Source organism: Equus przewalskii, chromosome 16 (genome assembly GCF_037783145.1).
Source record: "Equus przewalskii isolate Varuska chromosome 16, EquPr2, whole genome shotgun sequence".
Classification (NCBI taxonomy): Eukaryota; Metazoa; Chordata; class Mammalia; order Perissodactyla; family Equidae; genus Equus; species Equus przewalskii.
In genome coordinates this window covers 52,720,539-52,744,307 of record NC_091846.1, presented here as the reverse complement: position 1 = coordinate 52,744,307, position 23,769 = coordinate 52,720,539, and positions in this window count along the sequence as shown.

The following is a 23,769-nucleotide window of genomic DNA, read 5'->3' as shown; positions in this document are numbered from 1 at the left end:
TTTCTACACTAATTTGTGAATTCCTATTTGGAAATAGAACCAAGGGACAAAGAAACATGAATATTCGCCATTTTGATTCTGACTGACTTAATTTCAGAACATCTCACCACCCTTCTCTCCTCCCACCAGTCTTTTTGTTGTGCTTTCATTTTTTTATTCTATGCAATAGGAATAATATCTTTTTCTCTTTATGGAAGGACAAGTGGCATAAAAATATATAAACTTTTTAAGGAAAAATAATTCACGCAAATTTTTTAAAGAAATTAATGTAATCTGAAGTGCTCGTTAGGAGGAAAGCTATTTGAAAAAAATGGTACTTTTTTTTTCTAACCCCATACTTTGTTTGAATTTTTTTTTTTTTTTTTTTTTTTTAGTGTCTGACTGAGGCCTCATTCAGGCACATATCCCATAAACTTGTGTAAGGGTGGTTAGCCCTAGGGGGAACTCTGTTACCTTCTTCAATTTCTTTTACCATACAGAGGTCTCCTATAAAAACCACTCACTGATGTGGACTATTTTTTACTCATATAGAAATTAGTCAAACCTCACAATTGCATCTGATAAGAATGGAGGCAGTTCTTTGATCCTAATTTACAGGTTGTTTATTTTTTTTCTACTAGCACATTGGTTTGAAGCCATGCTGACATCACTAGACAGATATTTTCATCTTCTTTGCCTTGATTTTAACATTTACTATTATGTCTATTTCTTTGACTCCCCATTTATTTATTCTTTGAAATTATTAAAGATTTAATCAAGTTCTTAAAAATAAGGAGCAGTCATGTTTCAAAAGATTGTTACTCTAATTTACTTTTATTTTTTCCCTTTTGTTAGTGTTTCTGCTATAGAATGAGCAACTCACTGCAAGTAATTCTCTTCACAACCAGTGCACTGTTTCTAATCTGAATTGCCATTACAACTCAAAATCCACTCTTACTGGTGGCAAGATTGATTTCTTTACTCTCTCACCTCACATATGAAGGTTGTTACAAAGTTGATGAGGATAATCAGGTCATACTGGAAAGAATGTTTTGGACTGTGAATATGCAGCTGCAATGAGGAGATATTTTGGCACTTCCAGCATTATAAAAGTTAGAATGATTAATAAGAAGAAGTATGGAATTGATCTACTGAGAATACTGTAATCCCTTCATGGTTATTAAGAGATGTGTGAAGCACATAAAAATAGATGTAGATTATTTGTTACTAAAGGGATTCATGATTCAATTTTATCACCTTTAGAAACTTATGCTGGGTTTTTTTGCCTTTTACAAAACATTTAAAAGTTGTGACTTCCACGCTTAGATCACTGTTTTCAAATAATGCTATATCTTTAAGAGGTTGTATCAAAAAATTATATATTCCAAGTTGTCTAAATCATACAGCAAAACCAACACACGCTTGCCTCTGTTTTCTCATGGTATCCTGCTAAAATAACTAATAATAACTAACAATAATTAAGTGGATTTTTAAGGTATTAAGTGATTAATACAAATGTCATGCAAGAAAAGACAACAGCAACACAATTTTGGAAACTAGAATGCAAATAGACAAATAGTAACTGCCTTAGCTTGGAGAAAGGTGAATTCCAAGACATTCACAGAGAAAGTCCAGAAGCAGAAGCAAAAGAATTTGTACTGCAAAACTCAAAAATCCTCAAGAATTGACAGCATCAGGTATCCATGAATCTAAAGATAAAGGTACAGTTAGATATGGAGGATTGTTGAATGCCTGCAAGTAGAGAACCAGGTCCCTAGCTACATCACAGATGGCTAGGTGACATCCTCTTCTCCCGTAGAAGGCTGTGACTTACTTTCTGTGGAGGAGGAGTCAGAGAGATGCTGGGATAGAGAACACACAGCCCAGCTAGGACGCCTCAACTTATATACACTGAACCATGAGATCTCCGTGGTCTCTCCCCTCACCTAACTCTAAGAAGACTTGCCGTCAGTATTAGACCCTCCTGATAGGAGGCTGGATAATTCTTCTCTAGGGAATCTAACTAGACTAAAAGAAAAGACCTTAAAATCACTAACAGTCAGGAGTTCACTGACCAAACAGTAAAGCCAGATCACCCACTAAGGAGACGCACCAGTTGACAAGCCCATAAGTTTCTAATCAGATGTCTAGTGACTCATTCTTAAATGTTTATGTGCAGCCAAGGATCTTTGAGGAAAGTCTCTAACATGAAAGACAGAGACCAAACAAACAGATAAAAGAATTTGGAGAAAATAGAGTGATAGAAGCAGAAAAAAAACTGTGTGTGTGTCTCTCTGTGCACGTGTGTCTGTGAGTGTTTAACATCTAGCCTCCCAGAGACAGGAAATTTGACTTCCATGAGAAGAATACCATGATATTAAAGAAAATAAGTATCCAGACAAGTGAAGGAAAACTTTTGGAAGTTAGAAATATGACAGCAGAAATGAAGAAAAAATCAACTGGAAAATGTTGAATTTTAACTTAAGGAAATCTCTAAGAAATTAGAATAAAAACTCTAAATGTACAAAGTTAAACAGGAAGAAAAAATATAGAGCACCAATCCAAGAGATTCTTTATCTGAATAACAGGAAAATCAGAAAGAGAGAACAAAAGAAATTATGGTAAGGAGATTATCAAAGAAATAATTCAACAGAATGTTCCAAAACTGAAGTCAGAGTGAGAAGTCCATGGAATGCCTAACACAGTGGGAGAAAAAGACCCACATCAACACATATCACTTTAGAATTTAGAACATGACGAAACTTCCAGAGAGAAAAAATGAAGGTAGCATCAAACTTGTCCGCAGCAACACTAGACAAACAAACGAACAAATAAATAAAACAATGACTTCGAAATTATGAATATTATTGTTATGCTGTATTTTTACAACAGCTAAACTGGGAATAAAGTGTGAAGGTGGAATAAGGACATTTCATATTTACAAAGTACCACAAACTTAATCTCTCAAGAGCTCTTTCTCAGGAAATTAATAGATGACTTGTCACCAAAACAAGGGTGTAAACCAAGAAAAAGAGAGACATGAACTTACACAGGGATCCACTGGAGGTGAAAAACTTCGGAATTTCTGGGATGATGGTGAAGGGAGATGCCAAAACAACAATAGCTATGCAAAGGGCCAAGAGAACACTGAGTCCAGAGGAGGGGGAAGGAGAAAACTCTCCTGGAAGGATATCTACAGGAAGAAAGAATTAACAGAAATGCCTGTATGCTTAAAATATTAAGAAGACATTTACACTCTAGCAAAGTTTGGGGATGAATTAGCAATAGGCGCATAGAAAATAAAGGAAACAAAACAACACAAACACAGACACACACACATAATTTTTAACTCAAGTAAAAGCAAACCAAAAAAAAAAAAATCAAAGAAAAGAAATATAAACATAAGTTAAATGAGTTAGTGTGAAAAATATTTACATACTCACAATAATGTAAAAACTGATTATTGATCAAAAAACAAAAATAAATATATTGGAAAAGTGGAAGAAGAAAGTGAAGGAGCCTGGGGATAGAAAAGAATTAAATGTTCGTCTTTCACTGCAGTGAGTGAACACATAATGTCTAAAACTGGAAAAGTACAGTTATTTTATTAAAGTAGTTTAAGACTGTTTTTCAGTAATGTATAGGTTGATACCAAAGAAATGAATACAAGATGTGAAATTGATTAGGAAACGTAGAACAAAGGAACGGGGAATATACACTGTTTTCATTAAAAGCCTTGTAGAAATGTCAAAATGCAAATTTTTGTCAAAATTATGCATTTATTTATTTTACCTCCTTACTTATTACTATTTATTTTAAAAGTAATTTGAAGAAATAATTTTTTTGGACTTTAAACATTGAATATTTTTCAGAAATGATATGCCATACTGGAACAAGCTTGGAAAAAGTTCTGAGCTAAGAGAAAGAAGCTCTAACTTAAAATTAGCCAGGTCTGTGGCTGCCGAGTGTTGAGGCTGATGAAGTAATGGGCAATGGTAGTAACTGAAACCAGACTCTATACTAATGGTTTTTTCAGAGGGAATTTTTCTGGTGCCAAGAAAAATTTTGGCATAAAAATTACAAGATACAAGTATTGAAAAGAGAAAACTGTAAGGTTTGGAGCAAATAGATAAATCAGCATTAATCACATCATGTGTATTGAGCACTTTTGCATTTATCTCAAAATATGTGATGTATATTTTGCAATCTCGTATAATGTTCTCAGAAACTGCTACCCTAAAAAGGTTCAGATTTTAAGTAAGAGAGTTTGCATTGACTATATCATCTGTCTTTAATATCAGAGAAAGTTGTCTTTTATTCCTCCTCTAAGCTAAGTTTTACTCTTCATGTGAACTTGGTCCAACAGTTACATCCTCTTTCTGTATAATTTTCCTCTCCTGCTTTTGGTCCTTAGTGTATGGTCTATAAACATGCTCACAATGGCTCTCCCATTTTATAAATTAATTAGATAATCGAGAAAACCAGACCCTACATCATCATCTCCATCGATTCCGACTGCACACATCATGCTTGCTCTCTCCTTGACAACCAAGTCTTCAAAAGAATGATCTGAAATTGCTGTGTCCACTATCTCACATTTACTTATTCAAATGACTTAAAATTAAGTTTCTATCCTCCCCATGTTCCTCCAGATGTTCCACTACATGTCACTGTTCCCTAATGGTGACATTTCATTTGACCTATGTGCACTCTTTGTCACTGTTACCTGTTTGCTACTCGCTCTCGGTTCTCCACCTACCTCTCTCAATATCCCTCAGTCTCTTCTGCCTGCCCACTTAAAACTTGGAGTCTCTACAACTTTGCCTTTGGTCTTCTCCCCTTCTTTCTAGACATTCTCTGACATTCTCGTCCATAACTTTAGCTGAAATATTTGTCCAAACGCTTACCATACCTCCTTAACGGGAGCTCTTAAAATGACAAGAATTGTACACAGAATTTTCCCCAAATCTGTTTGTCCTTCTCCATTGTTTTTCTTGAAAACCACCATGATTCACATGGAAATAGAGGACCAAACCTGGGAATACTTCTGGTCTCCTCTTTCATCCTTAGCCTCACCTGTATATTACTACTTCTTCTCCTTTTACTAGTTTGATCCCTTCTTTCCATCCATTGCTGTCTTTTTTCAAAGCATCATCTCACCAGCAGTTTCGCAGACAGTGGCAATACCCCACTCTCGATATTATTCCTCAGGTCTCCCACATCTTTAATTCATCTTCTACACTACTATCGTGGATATCTAACCTAAAAAATAAATCTTATCATCTTCCTCAACGGCTTGAAACCTTTCAATAGCTCCTCACTATTTGTAGGCTAAAGTCCAAACACATTAGCACATGGCCTTCTAGGCCAGTAGTTACTTATCTCACCTTAACTCTTGCTGTTCCACCTTGCATTCTACACTTTAACCACGATACATTTCTTCCAGCTTCTGGATTACACAACTATACTTCCAATCAGATTGCATCATCATTCTGGAATTGCATTTCCCATTCCTTCCCTATCTCCACACTCAACTGGGAACATCTACAATTAAGACACTTCTTCAAAATCAACTTTTCTATGAAGCCTTCTTGGACTCTCCAAGAAATTTAACTACTTCATTGCACCTCCACTTATCTCTCTGCATGACTATATTTTTAGCAAAGAAAAATTTTTGCATTTCTACAGTGGACTGAGAACTCCTTTGGGACAGAATCTGTGTCCTATTTGTTTTATAACACCAGTATTTCAAAGAGTTCCTAGAAGATAGTAGGTCCTCGTTCTAGAAAACTCATAAAGCTCTAAGTGTCCTCTACATAACCAAAAATGTTTTGGGAAAAGCAACTTTAGACAGTTCTTTGCATGGAAGTTGCTATGCTTTGAGTTATATGACAGTGAAATCCCTTCCATAAGTGAAAGAACCAACGATAAGCCACCCCCAGATTAGACATAAAGGAAGCTGTCTTCCTACATGGCAGTCTGGAGAACACCAAGTAGGAAAGTTTTTCTATATTGGACATGGATTACATAATCCAATCATCTCTGGATGTTAAACATAAGACAAAAGTAGCAGAAGCAGACATAGTTATAGTAGTAACAAAGGAATCAGTAGAGAGCACTGAATCCTGAGCATAGTGGAGTGGCTAGCAAAGGAAAGACCTTCTGAGAAATGGCAAGATGATGGTTTGCTGTTGGATGCTAAGTAATGTTATTGATCCTGCAAGGGTTGTTGTATACTACCTATTGGACAGGGTAAATGATGTTCCGATTTTTCACGGGGTCTGGCTGTGCTGCAGTGAGATGATGCTATATGGCATATTTTGAAAACATCCCATGATCACGAATGGCTATATAAATTTCACAGACTGGATTTATATAATAGATTATAAAATTCAAACTTTATGGCCTTTAAACTACTTCATTTTCAGAGCGTTTCATAATTTGTACCTTAGAGGTACAGAATCTATTTGATAATTAAAAAAAAAAGGACACGTTCAATTCCCAGCTCCCATATTTCTCCATTAGTTCTAGCTTCTTTGAGGCCTTCTAGATCAGGCCAACGTTACTGCCTTCAGACTGACTTTAAATTTCAATCTTGAACTTGAGATCTTAATTCCCTAATGTCTAGTTCATAGTCTCTTACACATACAAATCTAGGGCCTCTCTTGCTTTTCTATCTCCATAAATATGTAGTCAAAGTTAAAGATGTGATAAATCCAACAAATCTAAATAAACACTACAGAGAGACAGTGTGAGGAATGGAATAACATCTACAAAAATTCTGGGAAGGTTGAGATCTAGATACATGATGAAGGAAGAATTGATGGAATACATTAGATGAAAGAGAATCTTTTCTTAGCTTATTCAGTGCTTATAGAGGTAATCCACTGTAACGGGGAAACTGGACGTTGAGTGAGGCAGCCGCTTTCACAATGGTGAGTCTGAGTTTTTAACATGAAGAACCCGAGAGTTAAGAAATAGTAAAGATTCAGAAGACCTTTGAGATCACCTAGTTGATACACTCTTGTTTGACAAATTTCAAAACTGAGCCTCAGAGACTTTGATTTGCAAAACACCAAACAGCTTCCTCAGAAAAATAAATTGGGATGGACATCAGAAATAAATGGAGTAAATATGTGAATTATCTGCACATAGAGAGTTGCTGGATTGCTAATTAAACACTGGAGAGCTCATGAAGAGGTAATACAGAGGTAAGGAAGATTTATAAAAGCAGCATGTGAAAACTTCCACAGACGGAGGAGTAGGCCTCATGTGTCTCCCCCAGGACAGACATGGAAAAATTTACTAGAAAGACCAAAAAGTTGAAGACGTGGTCCTAGAAACAAACCTGACGAGAAAAAATGTGGAAATTGAATAAAGAAAACATAAGGCTGTGCTGTCTGGTATGGTAGCCACTAGATATTTGCGGTTATTGAGCGCTTGAAAGGTGACTAGTCTAAGTGGAGATATGCTGTATGTAAAATCTGTACATAACAAATTTTGAAGACTCAGAACAAAAAGAGAATATAAAATATCTCAATGTATATATTGAATACATATTAAAAGGATATCATTTGGATATATCAGGTTACATAAAATATAATGTTAAAACTAAGTTTAGGCCTGGCCGGGTGGCACAGCAGTTAAGTTCACACATTCTGTTTCGGCGGCCCAGAGTTCACTGGTTCGGATCCCGGGTGAGGAGTTATGCACCACTTGGCAAGCCATGCTGTGGCAGGCATCTCACATTAAAATACAGGAAGATGGGTATGGATGTTAGCTCAGGGCCTCCTCAGCAAAAAGAGGAGGATTGGCAGCAGATGTTAGCTTAGCACTAATCTTCCGCAAAAAAAAAAAAAAAAACCCCAAGTTGGACATTTCTTTTTGTTTGTTTTTTTAATGTGCTTATTAGAAAATTTAAAATTACATAGGTAGCTCATATTTGTGGTTCACATTATATTTCTACTGGACAGTGTTGGTACAGAGGATATGTGGGAAAGGATAGACAACAAACATTAATTGAATACCCGGTATGAGCACTTTTCATTTACGTAGATTTAGCTTAGATGCACAGCAATTAAAGATAATTTCAATAGCTATTATTTTTACATCTGCTGGTTTCAGGAACCTCCATATTTTCTGTCTCAAACAAAATTCTAATGGCCAAGTAAAATAAGTTCGATAGAAAGTTTTTTTCCAGCATTGTAACTCCCATTCTGAGCATTTAATATTCGTCCGAGAGAGGGAAACAAAATGTAAGACCTTCTAAGTAATAAACACTGTCCTATCAGTTATTTGGGTACAGAAAGTATATTCAAGAAAAACTTGCCTTAAAAGCTGAATTATTTAAGTCATAAAGGAGAAACGAGTATTGTTACCCTGCTCTGCTAATTTATATTGAGATAACATGTGGATGGACTGTGCCTCGCCCTTCCTGGATGTGTTTAATTGGTATGCCCTTTGCCTTTCACTAATGTATCTTATTTCTTGCATTATCTATAAAGAAGCAAGTGTTCTTTCACCTTGAAAGCTGAAATACCTCTTCCTGATATAATCAGATGCTTTCCAACCCCTTTTAAAGGAAAGGAAATTGCTTCTCTGGCTGCCAGCCATCACGAAGCTGAGAACATGTCTCTTGGTGAAGGTAAGACGCCCTAATGAATGACTGTCTTTGGAAAGGAGAGACAATCCCTGCAGGAATTCAAGATAAGCTGCTGTTATTTAGACGCTAAGGAAAGAAATAAAAATAGATAAATAAAGACACAACTTCCCGTGTGTAGCTGTCAGAGGTGACAGTAAGATAGAAAGTCGTTTCCGACCAATCAAAATGTTAAATTTAGTTATTTAAAGGAACATGACCAAACATCCATTTTGGTACTTGGGATTCTTTTCTTCTGTATATGATTAGCCCACTCACTAGAAGGAAGGAAGGAAGAAAAGAAAGAAGGGAGGGAAGTAGAAATTAAAACAATATAACCTTTAATGATTCACACATCTGCTTTGAAATAATATACTTCACTCAGAAGTTAGCTTTTATTTTGTCCTCAAGATAAAAGACCACAGATTTTGTGTAGTACATTGATGTCACATTTTGTTATAGCTGTCATTTAACAGTTGTTTCCTGAATTTGTGGTATTTTTCTTAGTTACAGAAAATATGGAATTGTGTAGGAATCACATTGTCCTTTGTGTACCATTTGGTTTTGCTTTCTTTGATACTATTTATTTTACTCTAAAATAGAAGGCCAAGGTACACAATTCAGAACAAATCAATTAAATTGCCTTAAAATTTGGCATGGCCAAATTTACATTTTCTTCTTTCTTCCGTTGCTTTAGATGTACCTATTTTGATTCTCTATTTTATTAGTGGTTCTAGCTGGGGCTGGTCACAGGATTGTGGTTTTACAAAATTTGCTGGGGGGTGGGTGCTCAGAGACTCTGACTAACAGCACTAAGATCTCATGCGGTCCATTGACTTGTACAAGGTCATGCATCAAAATATCAAATTATAACAAAGTTCCTCTTCCAAAACACCCTAAGTCACTGAGCTTTATCAGCCCAATCTTGAGAAATTTTCTCCAGACATATGAAGTGGAATTAATTTAGTCAGTTTCAGCTGTTGTGCAAACAAGACATTACTCTGTGGACAGACACAAAAAATTGCGTTGGACATGGTTCCTGCTTTAAAGACAACATAATGCAAGAGAAAGAAAGGACAGTTCCACCAATTTATTGCTGCATAACAATTCACTGCAAACCTTAGTGGCTGAAAACAGCAGTCATTTTATTGCTCACCATTCCGTGGGTCAGGAACTCGAACAAGATTCATGGGTGACAACTCGGCTCTTGTTCCATACAGCATTGACTGGAGTGGCTTGACTGGGGCTGGAGGGTCCAAGATGGCACACTCACATATCCGGAGCTCTGATGCCGACAGTTGTCCCTTACATAACCTGTCTCTGCACTTGGCAGTCTTGGTCTACTCTTATCTTTTGGTCGTCTATGCTGAGCATCTTACCAAGGGTAAAAATGGAAACCTCAAGACCTGTTAAGATTTGGGGCCAGAAGTCACACAATGTCACATCTGTTGCACTCCATTTGTCACAGCAGATCACTGAAGCAACACAGATCAATGGGGAGGAGAAGGAAACTTCATCTCTTAATAAAAAGAGTCACGTTACTAAGGGGCTGATGGGATAGGAGGAACGGTAGCTATCTTTGAAAACAATATGCCAAGCACATGTGAAACAAGTGAGAAGAAAAAAGTGAAGGAATGGATACAAAAAGTTCACATTTATGTGGATAATTATGCCATAGAAGATTTTAAGAAGCTGCTGCAATGAGTAGGATGATCTAAGATGGGCTTGTCAATCTTTTTTTGAAAAAGGACTATTATCCATTTCCCTTTAGACTTGAAATCACCAGGACATGGGACTGTTGATAAAGTTCCTAAAAGGGAAGTTGAGGTGAAATAAGCAGGTATGTGCATGCTATGACCAAAAATATTTATCACATCAAGCCAAAATAAGGAGGCACGTTGACAACTCTCTCCACTGTCATACACCAGTTGTCTAAAAAGAAAATTTAAGGTCACTCAATTTGTTAAAATCAGAACTTCATGACCAAAGTTTAATTTTTTTAAAATGTTACTTCACACACACAGAAATTTTTTAAACCTCCCAATAACTCTGAGTCAAAGAAAAAAACAAATTCCACAGTGCAGCAATTTAGGCTACTTTAAAAAAATAACGAAGTGTGAAGGTTACTCACCTATGGGGATTTTTTCCAAATGGTACTTGTAAAGCGTAATCTTAAATTATAAGTAAGAAATAATTGAAATATAATCCAACCAAGATTAGGAAGGTGAGAACAAAATATCTTGACATAATGGAAAGACAAAACTTAATAAATTATAGAGGAGAATAACAGTAGAGTGAAAAAGTAGAATCAAGAGCTGGTTCATCAAAAAGACTAATAAAATAGACAAACTTCTAACGAGATTAATTAAGAAAAATAAATGACAAATATTGTAGGAGGCTTTTGAAAAAGGATATAAGAGTTTTTCCTTAATTATAGAAGAATATTAATAGAGTTCTATGTTAACAGATTTGAAATTTTTAGTATCAATTATTTTCAGAAAAAAATACAGAGGATCAGAATTTATTCAGGAAGTATTAAAAAACTGAAATAAAGCTATAACCAGTGCAATACCTGTAGTGTTTTCAAATAAGTGCCCTTCAACAGAAAACTTTGTTCTTCCCACATACATTTATCAGCAAATTAAATGAGTCAAGAATTACAGTGCTATTTAAATTGCTCAGGCACATAAAAATAGATGGAACCATCTCATTTCTTTTCTTGAAGAACCTGGCATCACTAAAATTATCCCCCACAAGAAAACCAGCAAACCAATGTTTCCCGAAGTATATTCTACAGAATTCTAGTAATCTAGGATTATACTAAATATTCCTTGGGAAAACTAGGAGTTTCTAATTAAACATAATTAAGAAATGCTGAGTTAAGTAAGTAAAGCTAGTTTCTGACCACAGGATTTAATCAGAGCACTTAAGGGATAATAGATTATATTAATCTGTGACCATTTGTTAAACTACTTTAACTATGGAAAATTTTCATGCCAGACAAGGGTTCTGAAAATTATGCAATTTGATATATGAATATACGCCTATCTGAATTACACACAAAGAGAGTAAAATCTTAAAGAACTCCTGAAATTCACTATTGTCTTAGAATAACAACACACGATAGCCAAGTATAGTTAATTCCAGTAATAAAATAATTATTTAACATCAGAAAATCCGCTGCTATAATCTTTTACATCAAAAATGAGATTAAAAAATATGACAATGTTAATAGAAATTGAAACACATGATTAAATTCAATATCCATTTATAAAACTTCAATGAATTATAAAAAATAGATAATTATTTAATATAGTAAGGAAGGTCTAGACAGAATAGATAGAAAATAGTATCTATCTCAAACACTAGCTAATGTCACATTTGATTATGACAGAAATAGTCCCAATAAATTTAGAAACAAGATTAGGATAACCACTATTACCACTATTACTACTATTAACATTATTCTCTACACTAGCAGTTGTTGGAAATTCCAGATGTTATAATAGGGTAAGAAAAATAATTAGCCTTATGTAGGGAAAAATGGTAAAATTGACATTACGACATTATTTGATGATGACGAATTGCAAGCATCTACATCTAGGGAGAAAGAAGATAGGAAGGGATGACAATAAGAAATATATCTATCAAAATATTAACCATTGTTATTTATGGGAAGGGAATGGAATTTAGTCATTTTTATTTTTGAGCTTTTCTGAATTTCTGAGGCTTAATGCAATGAGATTACAATGATTCTATTCACAAACTATATTATTTTTGTAAGTGCATATGAATTTTGTACACAAAGTCTTGGGATTCTTAGTCTTTTTTTTCATATCACTTCATATTTTATTTTATTTTATTTTTAATTAATTAATTTATTTGTTTATTTTTGATGTACATCATAATATATTTTGAATTCTGTGTACATTACATCATGTTCACCCGAAAACTAATTATAGTCCATCCCCTCACATGTGAGCCTAATCACCCCTTTTGCCCTCCTCCCTCTCCCCATGGTAACCACCAATCCAATCTCCAGTGCTATGTGTTTGTTTGTCGTTGTTTTTATCTTCTACTTATGAGTGAGATCGTATGGTATTTGACTTTCTCCCTCTGACTTATTTCACTCAGCAAAATACCCTGAAGGTCCATCCACGTTGTCACAAATGGCCAGATTTCATCATTTCTTATGGCGGAATAGTAGTCCATCGTGTATAAATACCACATCTTCTTTATCCATTCATCCCTTGATGGGCACCTAGGTGCTTCCATGTCTTGGCTATTGTGGATAATGCTGCAATGAACATAGGGGTGCAAGTATCTTTATGCCTTTGTGTTTTCAAGTTCTTTGGATAAATAGCCAGCAGTGGGATAGCTGGATCATATGGTAGATCTATCCTTAACTTCCTGAGGATACTCCATACTGCTTTCCATAGTGGCTGCACCAGTTTGCACTCCCACCAGCAGTGAACAAGTGTTCCCTTCTCTCTACATCCTCTCCAACATTTGTTGTTTCCTGTCTTGTTAATTATAGCCATTCTGACCGGAGTGAGGTGATACCTCATTGTAGTATTGATTTGCGTTTCCCTGATAGCTGATGATGTTGAGCATCTTTTCATATGCCTGTTGGCTATCAGTATATCTTCTTTGGAGAAATCTTTGTTCAGATCTTTTGCCCATTTTTTAATTGGATTGTTGGTTTTTTTGTTGTTGAGCTGTATGAGTTCTTTGTATATTTTGGATATTAACCCCTTATCTGATATATGGTTTGCAAATATCTTCTCCCAATTGTTAGGTTGTCTTTTCATTTTGTAGATAGTTTCCTTTGCTGTGCAGAAGCTTTTTAGTTTGATGTAGTCCCATTTGTTCATTTTTTCTTTTGCTTCCCTTACCAGGTCAGACATGGGACTTGAAAATATGCTGCTCAGACTGATGTCAAAGAGCGTACTGCCTATGTTTTCTTCTAGAAGCTTCATGGTTTTGGGTCCTACATTCAAGTCTTTAATCCATTTTGAGTTAATTTTTGTGCATTGTATAAGGGAATGGTCTACTTTCATTCTTTTGCATGTGGCTGTCCAGTTTTCCCAACACCATTTATTGAAGAGACTCTCCTTTCTCCATCATATGCTCTTGGCTCCCTTGTTGAATATTAGCTGTCCGTAAATGTGTGGGTTTACTTCTGGGCTCTCAATTCTGTTCCATTGATCTTGTGTCTGTTTTTGTGCCAGTACCATGCTGTTTTGGTTACTATGGCTTTGTAGTATATTTTGAAACCAGGGAGTGTGATACCTCCAGCTTTGTTCTTTTTTCTCAGGAATCCTTTGGCTATTCGGTGGCTGTTGTTGTTCGATATAAATTTTAGGATTCTTTGTTCTATTTCTGTGAAAAATGTTGTTGGAACTTTGATAGGGATTGCGTTGAATCTATAGATTGCTTTAGGAAGTATGGACCTTTTAACGATGTTAATTCTTCCAATCCAAGAGCACAAAATATCTTTCCATTTCTTTGTGTCTTCTTCGATTTCTTTCAACAATGTTTTATAGTTTTCGGTGTACAGATCTTTCACCTCTTTGGTTAAGTTTATTCCTAGGTATTTTATTCTTTTTGCTGCAACTGTAAAGGGGATTGTATTCTTAATTTCTCTTTCTGCTACTTCATTGTTAGTGTATAGAAACACAACCGATTTTTGTACGTAGATTTTGTATCCCACGACTTGACTGTATTCCTTTATTGTTTCTAAAGGTTTTTTTAGTGGAATCTTTAGGGTTTTCTAGATATAAAATCATGTCTTCTGCAAAGAGTGATAGCTTCACTTCTTCTTTTCCAATGTGGATCCCTTTTTTTTCTTTTTCTTGCTGATTGCTCTGGCTAGGACTTCCAATACTATGTTAAGTAAGAGTGGTGACAGGGGGCATCCTTGTCTGGTTCCTGTTCTTAGAGGGATAGCTTTCAGTTTTTCTCCATTGAGAATGATATTTGCTGTGGGTTTGTCATATACGGCCTTTATTATGTTGAGGTGTTTTCCTTCTATACCCATTTTATTTAGAGTTTTTATCATAAATGGATGCTGTATCTTGTCAAATGCTTTCTCTGCATCTATTGAGATGATTATGTGATTTTTATTCTTCATTTTGTTAATGTGGTGTATCACATTGATAGATTTGCAGATGTCGAACCATCCCTGCATCTCCGGAATGAAACCCACTTGATCATGATGTATGATCTTTTTAATGTATTGATGTATTCGATTTGCTAGTATTTTGTTGAGGATTTTTGCATTGATGTTCATCAGTGATATTGGCCTGTAATTTTCTTTTGTTGTATTCTCCTTGTCTGGTTTTGGTATCAGGATAATGTTGGCTTCATAGAAGGAGTTGGGAAGCCTCCCCTCCTCTTCAATTTTTTGGAAGAGTTTGAGGACAGGTATTAAGTCTTCTTTGAATGTTTGGCAGAATTCACCAGGGAAGCCATCTGGTCCTGGACTTTTATTTTTGGGGAGGTTTTTGATTGCTGTTTTGATCTCCTTACTGGTGATCAGTCTATTCAAATTTTCTATTTCTTCTTGGTCCAGTTTTGGAAGGTTGTATGTTTCTAAGAATTTATCCATTTCTTCTAGATTATCCAATTTGTTGGCGTATAGCTTTTCATAGTATTCTCTAATTATCTTTTGTATTTCTGAGGTGTCTGTTGTAATCTCTCCTCTTTCATTTCTGATTTTATTTATTAGAAGCTTCTCTCTTTTTTTCTCAGTGAATCTAGCTAAGGGTTCCTCAATTTGGTTTATCTTTTCAAAGAACCAGCTCTTGGTTTCATTAATTTTTTCTGTTTTTTTTTAGTCTCTACTTCTTTTATTTCTGCTCTGATTTTTATTATTTCCTTCCTTCTGCTGATTTTGGGCTTTGTTTGCTGTTCTTTTTCCAGTACCTTTAGATGTGCTTTTAGATTGTCTATTTGGTATTTTTCTTCTTTGTTGAGGTAGGCCTGAATTGCTATAAACTTCCCTCTTAGAACCGCTTTTGCTGTATCCCACAGATTTTGGCACGTCGTGTTTTCATTTTCATTTGTCTCCAGGAATTTTTTTATTTCTCCTTTGATTTCTTCATTGACCCAATCGTTGTTCAGTAGTATTTTGTTCAATCTCCACATTTTTGTGGCTTTTCTGGTTTTCTTCCTGTAGTTGATTTCTAGTTTCATACCTTTATGGTCAGAAAAGATGCATGGTGTTATTTCGATCTTCTTAAATTTATTGAGACTTGTTTTGTGGCCTAATATGTGATCAATCCTGGAGAATGTTCCATGGGCATTTGAAAAGAATGTGTATTCTGTGGTTTTTGGATGGAATGTTCTGTATATGTCTACTAAGTCCACCTGGTCTAAAGTGTCCTTTAAGGCCAGGGTTTCCTTATTGATCTTTCGTTTGGATGATCTACTCATTGGTGTAAGTGAAGTGTTAAAGTCCCCTTCTATTATTGTGTTATTATTTCTCCTTTTATATCTGTTAATAATTGCTTTATATATTGAGGTGCTCCTATGTTGGATGCATGGATATTTACAAGTGTTATATTTTCTTGTTGAATTGTTCCCTTTACCATTATGTAGTGCCCGTCTTTGTCTCTTGTTACAGTTTTTGTTTTAAAGTCTATTTTGTCTAAGTATTGCTACCCCTGCTTTCTTTCCTTTGCCATTTGCATGGAACATCTTTTTCCATCCTTTCACTTTCAGTTTGTGAGTATCTTTAGGACTAAAGTGTGTCTCTCGTATGCAGCGTATACATGGGTCTTGTTTTTTTATCCAATTGGCCACCCTATGGCATTTGGTTGGAGCATTTAGTCCATTGACATTTAAAGTAGCTATTGATAAATATGCATTTGTTGCCATTTTGTCCCTTTTTTTTCTGGGTGTTTTAGTAGTTCTTCTCAGTTCTTTTCTTTTTCTCTTGCTCTCTTCCCTTGTGGGTTGATGGCTATCTTTAGTAATATGTTTGATTTCTTTTGTCTGTCTTTTTTTCTTGTTTGTTATAGGTTTCCGATTTGTGATTACCATGAGGATCCTATTTCATATTCTATGCATATAACAGCCTATATTGTGTTTATAGACTCTTTAGCTTGACCTCTTTCTAAAAGCTCTACTTTTTCACTCCCCTCCTCCCACATTATATGTTTTTCAAATCATACATAGTCCTTGTTTAGTGTGTGTCTATCCATTACTCTCTTATTACTGAAATAGGTGATTTTAGTACATTTGTCTTTTAACCTACATATTATCTTCACAGGTAGTCGATCTGTCACCTTTACTATATTTTTACCTTACAAGTGATTTTATTGCCTGCTTTTTGTTGTTGTTGTTTTGTTTTTTTGAAATTTTTTTTTATCTCTATTTATGGTCATTGCTTTCCCACTTAAATAAGTCCCTTTAGCATTTCTTGCAGAACTGGTTTCTTAGTGATAAACTCCTTTAATTTTTGCTTGTCTGGGAAGCTCTTTATCTCTCCTTCCATTCTGAATGACACCTTGATGGATAGAGTATTCTTGGCTGTAGGTTTTTTCCTTTTAGCACTTTGAATATGTCGTGCCATTCTCTTCTCACCCGTGGGTTCTTGGCTGAGAAGTCCACTGATAGACTGATGGCCTTCCCTTTATATGTCACTTGTGGCCTTTCTCTTGCTGCTTTCAGAATTCTCTCTTTGTCTTTAATTTTGGACATTTTAATTATAATATGTCTTGGTGGGGCCTCTTTGGGCTTATCTTGTTTGGAGCTCTCTGTGCTTCCTGAACTTGGATGTCTGTTTCCTTCCTCAGGTTAGGAAAATTTTCCCCTATTATTTCTACAAATAAATTTTCTGCCCCTTTGTCTCTCTCTTCTCCTTCTGGGACACCTATACTCCAAATGTTAACATGCTTGATATTGTCCCAGAGTTCCCTTACATTGTTCTCATTCTGTCTAATTCTTTTTTCTCTTTTCTGTTCTGCGTGGGTGATTTCCTCTAGTCTTTCCTCTAGCTTGTTGATCTATTCTTCTGCCTCCTCCACTCTGCTATTGAGTCCCTCTAGTGAATTTCTCAATTCCAATATTGTATTCTTCATTTCTGATTTTTTTTTTTAATATCTTCCAGTTCTTTGCTGTTGTGCTCACTGTGTTCATCCATTCTTCTCCCCATATCTGTGAGCATCCTCATGATATTTTGTTTGAATTCTTTGTCAAGTAGGTCACTTGTTTCTGTTTCATTTAGTCCTTTTTCTGGGGTTTTGTCCTGTTCCCTTGCTTGGAAAGTATTCCTTTGTCTCCTCATTATGCCTCTTTCTCTGTGCTTGTTTCTATGTATTCGGTGAGTCGGCTGTGTCTCCTGATCTTGGAGAAGTGGCCTTATGTATGAGATGCCTTATGAGGCCCAGCACCGTGCTTCCCTCTTGTCACCAGTCCAGAAGATCCAGGAGTGACCCCTTTGTGGGCTACTTGTGTCCTTCTGCTGTGGCAGGGTTGCTCCCACTGCAGGTCCCTAGGGAGTCTAGTTTTTCCTTCCCTGGCCAGCTGTTTGTAAATCCAGTTTGGGGAGCCTCAGAACTGTTGGCTACAAAGTCTATCAGCATACTCCTATTGCAGTGTTCCTCTTAAATGGGTTGGGACCCAGGGTAGCTGGTTGCTAGGCTCAGGGGCTTACAGTTATGATAGGTCTCAGGCCTACAAGGCTGTTGTCAGTTCTCTTAGGAGTGCAGCTGAGAGGGGCTAGCCCTTGGCATGGGGGCACTCAATTGTTTCAGACTTCGGAAGGTGGGGCTGATCCTTTCTATGGCTATTTGTGAAGCACAAGTCTTCTGCTGCTTATTAGCCTCACCCCCAACAGGACCACATACACCATCAACACAGTCCTGGTCTGCACACACTTCTCAACCTCCTGGAGCATACCCCAACACCGCACTGCAGAGGCCCCCACCTCTCCACCAATGCCCCCCACAGTTCACCTGGTCCTCACACAGGCCCTGCCCCACAAAGGCAGACACCCTTGCCTGCCTGTAGAGGATCAAGGCACCCAGTCAGTGCAGGTTGAAAAGCAGCCTGAGGGCTTACTATTAGGTGGAGCTGATCCCTACCCGCCTACCCTGGCTGAACCGGATTAAATCTGTGCTCTAGTGGGCGTGGCAGACCCCTGGGCTAACAGGCCAAGGGATGCACCTCAGTGGCACCCACCAGTCCGTGTCAGCATGCCTGGACCAGCTCAGAACAATGGCCCCCAGCAATGTCTCAGTCTCCAGAGAGGTCCCTCCTCTCACCAAGATGCCCCCAGAACCCACCAGGTGAGTCTTGTTTCACCAAAGAACAGTCAGCCTTCTCTCTGGTGATTTTAGTTGGCTGCAATGAGTGAGCTTGTGCATGGGCCCTTTAAGACCCGGGTCTTTTCGGCTTTCAGCCGAAAGCTTTTCTGGGGGTATCCCCACTACAGTTAATAGCCAGCAAAGCCAGACAGTAAGACCCCCGTCTCAGTTGGGCTGAGTCTGAAGGATGCTTATAGCAGAATCAACCCCGCTCCGGACCTCACTCCTCCAGGGAGGGCTGCGTACCTTAGGGTGGCTCCTGCCTGGCCAGCTGAGAAGCTCCGCTGATCCCAAAGGTGGCTTTTTTCCTCTCCAGCAGGAATTTCTGCCTCCTCTGCCTTCATCAGGACTGTCCCTTGTTTTGGGCGTTCTTTTTGTCCAGTTTTCAGCTTTCAACCTGGGGTAATTTTTCCAAAAATAGTTGTAACTTGGTTGTGTTCATGGAAGGAGACGAGTTCAGCGTCTGCTCACACCGCCATCTTGACGAGATCCGGGATTCTTAGTCTTAACGTAGCTCTACCCCATGATGTAATTTAGAATATTATCATGGAGAGGATGCATTAACCCTCCTAAAGAACCAACTATAGGTCAATTGAGCTGTACAAAATTTTCTGTCCACTTAGGATTCACAATCCCTTTAGCCTTAATTGGCAATCTGAAAAATGTGTGCTTCTACTTTGAGGGATTTTCGATGGTATTTAAACAGAATATTTTCCCAAATTCCCTGTAGAAAACTCCAGCCGTTTACCCATCACCTTTCCATCTGGATCTCTAAAGAACACATATTCATGTGCTGGTGACCATTTTGTGGTATATATTGTAGAGAAAGCTCCTTGCAAATTCCAGGATGCAGTTAGAAATTTAGGAAGGGTCAAAAAAGTTCACATCAGCCCAAAACACAGAATCATGATTATTTTTAACTCAGTGAACAAGTGGAAAACTCTGGAAAATTCAAGAAATGTCTTTTGACATGGCAAAGTTTTAAATTGTTCTCACTAATTAGCAGTCATGAATGTTATCTCCAACTCATTGATCTAAATGGTAAAGATACTCAATTTTTTTCAAAAGGCTAATTGAAATCAACATATGTGTTGATGATAATATTGACAGAGGTGGTTAGATTAGTGATTATAAAATGGAGGCAGTTTTGCCCACTCTCCCTCCCCCATCCCACAGGAGAGGACATTTAATGATGTCTAGAGATATTTTTGGTTATGGACACTAGGGGTAAGGATGCTATTGGCATCCATTGGGTGTAGTCTACTAAATATCCTACAATGCACAGGATAGCCCCCCACAACAAAGAATTATCTAGCCCAAGATGGCAATACTATCAAGATTGAGTAGCCCTGGATTAGATAAGGTGCTATTTTGTGTTTATGATTTCTTTAGAGAAAACTTCTCTTTTCCTCCCAAAGAAGCAATGCAAAGGCTTTTGGAAATGAACTGATGCATAACTGGGAATTCATATATGATTTGTTACTCTATTTTCTAAGTGTTAACTCATTTGAAAATAATTTAGTTGTATTAACTAATTTAACCTCACAGTAACTTTGTGAGACACTGTGGCAGATAACTAAATGACTTTATTAGCCATTCTTCTCATCTTCCCCAGTCTTGAAGCCAGGCACGTAGTTGCTCCCCCAGAGAACATATTTCTCAACATCTCTTAAGCTAGGGGCGACCTTTCAGCAAAGGATAAGGATGTAACGTATGTGCAATTTCTAGGTATTTCCTGTAAAACTATTGTCATAAGATCCCTTCATCCTTGTCTCCTTTTTGCTAGATGGAGATGGCGAAAATTGTAGTAGCCACAATGGACCCACAAGTTGCCTCTATGTGTGAGAATTATATGCCCACTTTCCTGCCCTGAATGTTCCCCTATTTTTGGACTATTATGTGAATGAGAAATAAATTCCTACATTTTTTTCATCCACTATAGTTAGAGGTTTTGTTATTATAGTAGATTATCCTATACTCTAGCTATTACACACAGGTACTATCATTAACACCATTTTAAATAGGTAGATGGGAGAAATTAAGGAACTTAACCAAAGCAACAACTAGTAGGTTATAACAGTTGAGGTCAAACCAAATATCAGTCCAACCCTATGGGCCTGACCATGTAATTTTACCTCAGTAGCTAGAGTTTGTAATGCTCGTTGTACTATTCATTCCACCAGCATGATTCCAAGAAACTCCTAAAAGATTTTCCACAATGTTTTTCAAAGGGAATTGGCATTTACAAAAGGAGAGGTTATAGCTGTAGCTACATTACCTCTGCATGAAGCAACTGTCCCAGTTCCATTGAAAGCTCAAATTTATCTTTTCCTCTAAAGGGAAAAATGGAAAAGCTTTAAACATCTGATTGAACCATGGTGCTCCTGAATGAGTCACACAGAATGGGTGGGCTATGCTGACTATAGGTACCAATGCCTAAAGGTGTGGTGGGTCCTGGTACAGATCTGTACTAGCTTGACAATAAGATGAACAGGCTATCTAGGTAGAAGGGGTGGCATAGGTAAAGCCAATAATTTAATTAAAAAAAATAACAAGAAAATCTCCATGCTATTTAACAGAAATAATCTTGACCTCTTACTGCCAAAGACTAGGATTATTGGTGTTACATAGGAAATGTCATAATGTCTGCTTTAAGCAGGAAATATTTGGCTTCACAAATCATAGGGAAAAACATGGTGGGATATAATATTTTAAGGGTATATAAAGATCCCAGAAATTTGAGAGCAGTAGTGCTATACAGCCAGGCTTCACAGGAACTCGACCAGGAAAGCTGTCAGAAACCAGAGTCTCCTTGCCTCCCCTTCGAGATCACATTTTCGTACATTGCTGCTATTTTCTGCCAGACTACTTCATTCATCTGCCTCTCTTCCAGGAGTCCTTTCTTGCTTCAGCTTGCACATGTCTCCAAGTGAGTACTTCAGTCCCCTCTACAGGATAGCAACTCCTCATACATCATTGTGATACATGTCCCTAAAGCTAACTGCCATTGGCAGGTCTGTTTCCCAATTCTAAATTCCTAAGAGATGGATCTAATTCACTCTCTTCACCTTTTTTCTAAGCCAGGCTGAGCAAGTGATAAGTGTCTCCCTTGCTGAAACATAGACTTGCTGCCTTGGGGTAGATGTACATCCCTGGTCCAATAGGTATCAGCCAAATGGTGTGGTGACATGGTATGTGACCATAACACACCCATTCATTAATGAGCAAGGACCTCAGCAGCTTCCCTTAGAAAGGGCTGAGGAAATAGCAGGCCATTATAAACAAGTCTAGTACAGCTTTGATAATTTTGCTCAACTGAAAAACCATTTTCAACACAGATACTAATTAAGAAATGATTCTTTCTGCCAAATGCAGTAAAATGAAATGTTCTTGCAACTGCTGTAGTGGGGAAGAACACAGAGGGAGCTGGGCAGAGCACACAGAATACAGCAGAACAAAACACACGTGTAGGCCCAGAACATGTAAGTGGAGAGCACAGTTACAGCACTAAGGAACAGAGAAAGAATGTGTATCAGATAGAATTCATGAGTTCTGAGTAAAAGAAATTTACTCTGGCCAGCTTGGGTAAATAAAGAGATAGTGCACTGCATGGATATAAGGGGAGCACTCAGGACTAAGAAGAAAACTCAAGTAGCATCAGGTAGCTTTTAGAGAGACTCAGTTTGAAGGAGCTACTTGAGAAGTTCAACCAGGGGCTACAGGTGAAATGAATAAGTCCAACCATTTTCAGTGTATTTGTTACTCTGCCCAATACTCAAATTCTCAGAGTTTCAAGAGTTCCCAATTAGGCTTGAGGGGGGGAAGAGAGCACCTTCACCAACAAATTGTACCTAAAGGTGGTACAGAGAGAATTTCCCAGAAGGAAATCGGAAATTATTTCAAAGGGGAAATGGTTGTTGGACTAATAATAATAATAATGTTCGTTACAGAAACTCTTTCTTGAGCATTAAGCAATTAGTAGAAGTGGTTGGCAGAATACAATATTGAGAACAACCTCTTCAAGAATACTGTTGGAAGGACTAGTTAATAAATGTGAAATTTGAACAGATGCAATGAAACTGAATGAAATCTTCCACTAGAAATAAAGCTAGTAGGTGAAACGTACATAACACTTCCTATGTGCTAAAAACCTTTCTAAACACATTTTATTCAATTAATTCATTTAATTTTCACTTCAACTCCATGAAGTTGTCAGTTAAGTCCCATTTATATAGAGAAAAGAGAGGCACTGAGAGGTTAAGCGGCTTACATGACAGTTCACGTAGGAAGCCACCAAGCTGGGATCAGATCCCCTGCAACTGGCTCTACCCCACACTCTACCCAAGAACCAACTGCAAGGTTCTTAAAGGGAAGAGAAGGGAAGGGAAGGGAAGGGAAGGGAAGGGAAGGGAAGGGAAGGGAAGGGAAGGGTGCTGCAGAAGGGCCAAAAAACAGAGAAGGGAATCAGCAGAACTTAGACAAAGCAAGAGGAGAAATCTAAAATTAAATAAAACCAGAAGATCTCCTGACAATATGTCAAGCTAAGGATTTAACTGACTTTTCAGTTAAGAGAAAAATAGAAATTAAGAGGGGAATCTACTGCATATTACTTAAGTTTTCTTGAATCTGGAGGTGCTGAAGTTCATCATGTAGTAGATTTCTTATTCTGAATTGCAAAGTCAAACGTTCCCAGCTAATCTTGTCCTTCTATCTTCCCAGATTAAAGCTTTCTCCACCACCAGCCCCTCTGACAAGGGTTGTCATAGACAGTTGAAGTGGTGACCGAGACACAGATATTTTTAGTTTATGCTATTACATGAGGAAAACATTTGTATAGTT